The sequence below is a fragment of the Pleurodeles waltl genome, chromosome 10 (genome assembly GCF_031143425.1).
Source record: "Pleurodeles waltl isolate 20211129_DDA chromosome 10, aPleWal1.hap1.20221129, whole genome shotgun sequence".
NCBI classification, from domain to species: Eukaryota; Metazoa; Chordata; class Amphibia; order Caudata; family Salamandridae; genus Pleurodeles; species Pleurodeles waltl.
The window spans coordinates 599,387,719-599,395,425 of record NC_090449.1 but is presented as its reverse complement, the minus strand read 5'-3'; positions in this window follow the sequence as shown (position 1 = coordinate 599,395,425).

The window sequence follows — 7,707 nt, the reverse complement described above, 5'->3', positions numbered from 1 at the left end:
TATCCCTGGATGAGTAGAGGGAATATGATATATCTTAAAGTTGCTTGAAGTGTGGGCCAAAACCAATAAACCCCCTATGTGCCTCCCTCTAAAGGACCTCTGAGCAGGAACACTAAAGCCCTGAAAACCATCCCAAATGGGTGATCCAGGCCCAGATATCCTGGAGCAAGACAAGGTCACACCCAGCTATATAATCAAGCCAAAACCTCATCAGCCAGTTTAGAGGTTAAACCAGCCACATTCCAGCAGATTTGTTTGGGCCTAAATAGAGAGCAATAGCGTTGGTGGGAACAGCACAAGGGAACACAGTTCTTCCACTGACGTTCCCCTTCTCCTGCCATCTAAAGCTTATGACATCCTGAGGACCGACTTCTACATAGGGGGCAGGCCTTAATGGGATCAGGTTAGACACTGGGCTCCTATCACCAGGTTTAATATCAGCTGACTTTTGATGACATGTATCTGTGGGAGCAAGGGAGACTAAAGTCAGGCCTCTGTAAGGTGGATGAGTGCAGGGTGGCCTGGACCCAGCTTGCAAATGCCTGTAAAAATACACTAAAGGCAAAACACTAATGTTACCAATTGCAAGGAAAGGCTGTTGTTATAAATTACATAGAATTCGCCTAACGAAATAGGGGTCCCTAAAGTTGAAAATCATACAATCACTGCAAAGTCTTTTTAAAGGGGCCATTGCAGTCCACTCGCCGGGCCATCATAATGTTCTGGTAGTCCTGCAGTGTAAAACTAGACTGCCCAGGTAGCCAATGGCACATTTTGTTCTTAAGCTGGTCATAAGTCTCTTCACAGGGGTCCTCAAGATTAAGGACATTCCCCAGAACCACTACAAAGGGACATCTTTCTGGAGGAAGACTGACACATGAGGGAGCAACACCAAGGAAGGGCAACTGAATTGAGTAAGCTCCTTGGGGATAACAGTCCACATCCTGACCTCTGAGAACACACCCTTGAGTGCTGGAAGTAGAGGACTTCTTTGAGGGGCCTCCCATACCAGCTTGAGCAGCAGCCAGGGTTGGATGCTCCAGAGCCCTAACTTCATTGGCAGAAGGACTAGCAGGGTTACAGCGTGATGTCCCACATGGTCCAAACCCTGGTGGCAAAAGCGGTTATCACAGAAACTGGAAATACTTAACACTTCTACTTCAATTTTGGCAAACCTATCCACTAAGGGCACCAGACAGGATATAAGAGCCTCACTGAGTTGTGAAAAAACATGGAGCCCAGGTTGTCCCACACAGGGACTCTTGTGTATCACCATCCAGAACCACAGAAGGAACAAAGTTGGGGCTTTAAGTAGTAACTTTTCGCTTTGTTCTATCACACATGCAACACTTTAGTAGATTTGGGCCCTTCATTGCTCAGCGACACCTCATCATTGGAGAATATATCAGGCCTCCTCACTTTCTCCTGTATTTTCTTATATTTATGTATTGCCTCTTGTTTATCTATTACATCTGTTAACAAATGATTATTCATTTGCATAAACAACACTTAGATGCTCTTCAGGTTGGAGAGTGGCCAGGGGTACATTCCGTGTTCATCAATGCCTGCCTTACTGCAGTGAGAGCTGGGGTATTGATGAATCATTTCAAAATTAACTTGAAGAAATCAGAGATTCCGCAGATCTATGTGTATGGAAGCTTGCTGGCCACTACATTGATGGTCTTGTAGCATTTAAGACATTGGACTGTTGGTTTTAGGATAACTTGATTGGGGTAAGGTCGGTCCTTGGCTGTAATCATACAGATGAGCTGATAAATTGTTGAATCTAATATGCCCAAAGTAATAACTCAAATGAATTCAAACATTTCCAAAGGTGATGTATGTTATTTGTCCATAAGAGCAGAAACGTGTTATGACAGCCCGTAAATAAATACACAACTGATGCAGCTCCTGTGTGTCGGCACCTGTTTGAACCAATGACGGAAGGTAGAGCAATTTGTACAGAGGGAGCTCCATTTTGACCAACACACTCCTCAATTTGGTGCACGGCGGAATCACAAGTGTTGCGTAAACTGAGTCTCTGGCTCACCTCTACAAGGTTTGTTTTCACACCCACGGATGCAACAAGTGCACTTAGTCCAATGCACCAGCGGTGAATGTGAAAGACAGAATATTGTAGCCCCAAAATAACCCATCCAATATATCAATGAGGTGGTGTCAATGCCTTTGGATTACTAACAGTGAGCAGTGGTAATCAAAACAATTGTTTATTAATGATTTACACACTCTGGATCACTAGAAACAGAATATATATTGCAACATATTTATTTAAGAATACTTATTTTAAAATGCAAAGATCTAGTGCACATAATGTTGGTACACCACAGAAGATAGTAAAAAGCAGTTAAGCTTTTCAATAACAGGGAAAAATGGTAACATCACAACCTATAGCTCTTACATCCTCACTGTGCTATCTCTAAGCGCTATGCTAGTTCTAGCAGATGAATAAACAATAAGTAGGAGTTTCGGAGGTGGCGCTCCTAACTGGGCAACTGGGTTTGTTGTCTGCTTGGAATAGAGTGTCAGACACTGCAAGCACAAGACCAAGAACTAGGATATTGGGTCTACGAGAGAACACAATCCTGGTACCAGTTCATGAAGGCGGAGTGGAATGCTTCGCAGAGCTTTGGGAAGTCTTGCTTGAGGCTTCTTTAGTCGAGATGGAATCTGGTACCGAGGTCATTGGGATCTGTGATCTACGTCTGCGACCTGGGTGAAGTTTCTCTCCTAAGTGGTCAAGTGACAGTCCTTATGTTTGAATCTTATCAGAGACTGAAATTTCTGACATAAATTGAGGAATGTCTGACATAGATTATGTGCGTCCCAGGCGTTTCCTTATGGACATATAAGGTGAGAGGACAGCAATTCAACTTCACTATCTTAGTTATATGTCAATATATGTTTTTAATAAACCTTGACATAGTGCAAAATGGACAGTGACAGACAAATGCTGCCTTGTTGATTGTGCGACATCTGTATCTAATAGCAGTCACAACAACAATGATTCTGCATAAATCGGGAATGACTGCAAAGGCCATTGTTTGAGAGAGAGAAGACGTCAACCTCCATTTGTCAAGATGGAGTTGAGGCCTGCACAGGTAAACAAGCTGGGCAGGCTAACTAAATGGAAACTATAACTAAAATGCAACCTGTCCTGCGTGTGCTTCAGAACCTAAAACTAAAAGAAAGAAGCTTACAAGCAAGTGATAATGGAATTTCAGGGGGAAACAGTCACAGGATTTAAGACATTGCTGGAACAATTTCTAAGCTAAATAGTTATTCAACTATCACTGAATGTGTTTTTGATTGATCCGGTTAATCAGAGATATTCATTATACCTCTACATAATAAAAGCACATGCCAGAAACATGCATTTGATGGGACAGTAATTCATCACTTGTTACAGGTTCAGTAATATATGTCTTCAAACTAGAAAAAAATGTGGGCTCCGCATTCAAAGACATGATCCTTACAACAAGGGTGCATGGAGGGAGAAAATGATATATGCAGATTTCCCTTCTCTGTCTTCCTTTCTAGTTGTCTAATGTGTTTATGGAGATTCATGGTACGAGTTTAAAGAATATGTTGATTATTAATCTTCTAAAAATGTACAGAACAGTTCAAATTTATATTTTGTTCATCATATGATCCTGAGTAGATATTTAAAATACTGACTAAAGACATACATTGGCCTGCTTTGGAGGTCAAATGTTCATCTGCTGATGTTCTTATCGGTGATGTCAAGGGGCATTAAAAGATGTGTAGGACCAGATATACTATGGGCTTGCTTTGCTCTTGCATCATGCAAGGCAATGCAAGCCAACACAAGCCCTTAATTGGGATTTACTAAGTCATGCAAAGCACTTTGGGTGGCTCTGTGTGGTTTAGTAAATCCAAGGTAACGCAAGGCAGTGCATTTCAGAGCCTTGTGTTACCTTGTGGCAGGAAGGCTTGGCAATCCCATGGATCCAAAAATGGATTATGGCGCATTACCAGATTTACAGAGAGTTGTAAACTTGGGAATGTGTCAAAATGGTATGCCTCCCAGACCCATGCGTAACAAGGAGAAATATCTTTATTTCTCCTTGTTACTTTCTTTTTCCACATCGCACATAAAAAAAGGTAAATTCCTTTTAAGGATTGTTTTTGTGCAGGAAAGTTGTCCGCAAAAACAATCCTGCCAGTAACGTGGGAACTTTTTCACCATGTTGCAACGTTGCCTGTGCTGCAGCTAGGCAGCACACAATGTGCCATCGCCAGCGGAGGAGGCAGCAGAAATGCGCCATGTCTGTGTAAATAAGACACGTTTCTGTCTCTCTTTCACACAATGCAGTGCAGCAAATTGCCTTGAAATGTTAGTAAATTTGCCCTTCTGTGTCACTTCTTGTAACCTTATGACGTAGATTAAAACAGACCACCAAGCTTCTACCCAAGAATACTGCAAGTCAGCAAGTTTCTATAATTGGCTGTAGGTCTGGCTTCCCAGCAACATATATACAGTTAGCTTTGCATCAGCCGCCTTCAAGGATTGAATTGAGATGTTATAATATCTTAGATCAGCACAAAGCAGTATTAATCTTTCATTTTATGGGACTGGTTGCTTGGTATAAATATGCCACCTAGTGAGGGCTACCTTTGCAATCCACGAGGGACTATTTTAAATCTGAAAAATATACCCAGCCATCACAAAAATGTTGTTTACATTCAATGCTTTATCTCACATGTGCATTTTAGAAACAGAGCAAACCATTTTGGTATTTTCTTCCAAAATGTAAAGTATTTTTTAATCTTGCCACCAGAACTTGAGTAGGAGCCTGACAACAAAACACACAATCTTGGAAGAAGTAATTATTTTTCTTCATGAAAAAACACTGCTGCTACTCTAATGATGGTGGTTTAGCAACCTGTCTTTGCATTGGCAGCATTGATCATGCTGTAGGTATGTGATTGCAAGATGGCCGACGTAATCTTGCAAGACTTCCTTTGAGTGTAGGTGACCCGTTAAAGTAGATCATCAGCCGGAGAGCAAATCAAATCATTAACATTTATAAAGCGCGCTACTCACCCGTGCGGGTCTCAAGGCGCTACGGGAAAGGGGGGGTTACTGCTGCTCGAATAGCCAGGTTTTTAGGAGTCTCCGGAAAGCGGAGTGGTCCTGGGTGGTCCTGAGGCTTGTGGGGAGGGAGTTCCAGGTCTTGGCCGCCAGGAAGGAGAAAGATCTCCCACCTGCCGTGGAGCGGCGGATGCGAGGGACGGCAGCGAGTGCGAGACCAGAGGAACGGAGGAGGCGGGTGGGGACGTAGAAGCTGAGGCGTCGGTTGAGGTATTCCGGTCCCTTGTTGTGGAGGGCTTTGTGTGCGTGGGTGAGAAGTCGAAAGGTGATCCTTTTGCTGACTGGGAGCCAATGCAGGTGTCTCAGGTGTGCGGAGATGTGGCTGTTGCGGGGTACGTCGAGGATGAGGCGTGCCGATGCGTTTTGAATGCGTTGCAGGCGATTTTGGAGTTTGGCTGTGGTCCCGGCGTAGAGGGTGTTGCCGTAGTCCAGGCGGCTCGTGACGAGGGCGTGGGTCACGGTTTTTCTAGTGTCGGCGGGGATCCAACGGAAGATCTTGCGGAGCATGCAGAGGGTGAGGAAGCAGGCGGAGGACACGGTGTTGACTTGCTTGGTCATGGTGAGAAGAGGGTCCAAGATGAAGCCGAGGTTGCGGGCGTGGTCTGTGGGGGTCGGTGCGGTGCCGAGGGCCGTGGGCCACCAGGAGTCGTCCCAGGCGGACGGGGTGTTGCCGAGGATGAGGACTTCCGTTTTTTCCAGAGTTCAGCTTTAGGCGGCTGAGCCTCATCCAATCTGCGACATCCTTCATACCCTCTTGTAGGTTGGTCTTGGCGCTGGCGGGGTCCTTGGTGAGGGAGAGTATAAGTTGGGTGTCGTCGGCGTAGGAGGTGATGATGATGTCGTGCTTGTGAACGATGTTGGCGAGGGGGCTCATGTAGACATTGAAGAGTGTCGGGCTGAGCGATGAGCCTTGAGGTACGCCACAGATGATCTTGGTGGGTTCTGAGCGAAACGGAGGGAGGTAAACTCTTTGGGAACGGTTTGAGAGGAAGGAGGCGATCCAGTCCAGGGCCTGGCCTTGGATCCCGGTGGAGCGGAGGCGGGTGATTAAGGTGCGGTGACAGACGGTGTCGAAGGCAGCCGAGAGGTCGAGGAGAATGAGGGCGACTGTTTTACCGTTGTCCATCAGGGCGGTTTCCGTGCTGTGGTTGGTTCGGAATCCGGTTTGTGAAGGGTCGAGCAGGTTGTTGTTTTCCAGGAAGGTGGTCAGCTGTTTGTTGACGGTCTTCTCTATTACCTTGGCTGGGAAAGGCAGAAGAGAGATGGGGCGGAAGTTTTTCAGGTCGCTTGGGTCCGCCGTAGGTTTCTTTAGTAGGGCGTTGACTTCGGCATGTTTCCAGCATTCGGGGAAGGTAGCAGAAGAAAAAGAAGAGTAGATGACGGTCTGGAGGTGCGGGCGATGATGTCGTCGGCTTTGTTAAAGATGAAGTGAGTGCAGGGGTCCGAAGGGGCGCCGGAGTGGATAGAGTTCATGATGGATTTGGTTTCTTCAGCGTTGATGTGGGTCCAGTTGTTGAGGGTAATGGCCGGGGGTGCGGGTTCAGTGGTGTTATGTTGGGTCTGGTGTCAGAAGCTGTTGTGGAGGTCGCTGATCTTGCGATGGAAGAAAGTGGCGAGTGATTCGCACAAATCCTGTGAGGGCGTGACGGCGTTGGCGTTGGGGTTGGAGAACTCCTTGACGATGCTGAAGAGTTCTTTGCTGTTGTGGCTGTTTTTGTCCAGTCTGTCGGTGAAAAAGGTCTTTTTAGCAGCGCGGATCAGGCGGTGGTGTTCGCGGGTAGCGTTCTTGAGGGCGGTCATGTTGTCAGCGGTGTGGTCCTTGCGCCAGGCCTTCTCGAGGGCGCGACAAGTTTTCTTTGATTCTTCACCTTGAGCAAAGTCTTCACCTTAAGACAACATAAATGCACTTATTTATACACATCTGATGCATCCAGGAGGCATGAGAGCAACTAGGCCTGCTACTCATACTTGTACTCTACCATGCACCAGGTTGCAAGATGCTCTGAGCTTGTGCCCTACCCAGCTCATAGAAGCAGTGCACATTTTCTCTTGAAGCACATGATCACTTCCTTTCTCATCACCCTTATGATTCGCCATTTTCCCTACCTGATCCATGCTCAGTCAAAGAGCCCTTTTGATAGAGTGCTGCTGGTCCTGCTCATTATTTACAGAACAATGAATACTTCTTTCCATGACTCCTGCTTGCTGCTTCTGGGTCGTGCGTACCTAGCTATTTATGACCTAGGTCATCCAAGTCATGTCCTTCTCCTTCTAGACTTGCTGTTCATGGCCTGGGAGAGTTTGATACTAATAGGCGACACTCCAGTTGTGGTAAATTAGCCACACAACGGGGCAGACTTCCTAAGGGCTTGAGCTGTCCTTGTGTGATGCAAGTCACTGCAAAGCAACGCAATCCCGGAGCTGGGATTTACTAAGCCAGGCAAAGACACTTTGTGTGGGTTTGCATTAACGCAATGTGTTACTTTGCATGGGGTAGGCGTTACATGGGTGGAGCAAGGACATTTCCATGCATCCACCCATGTATTTTGAAGCAAACCCAAAGACTTGTAAAC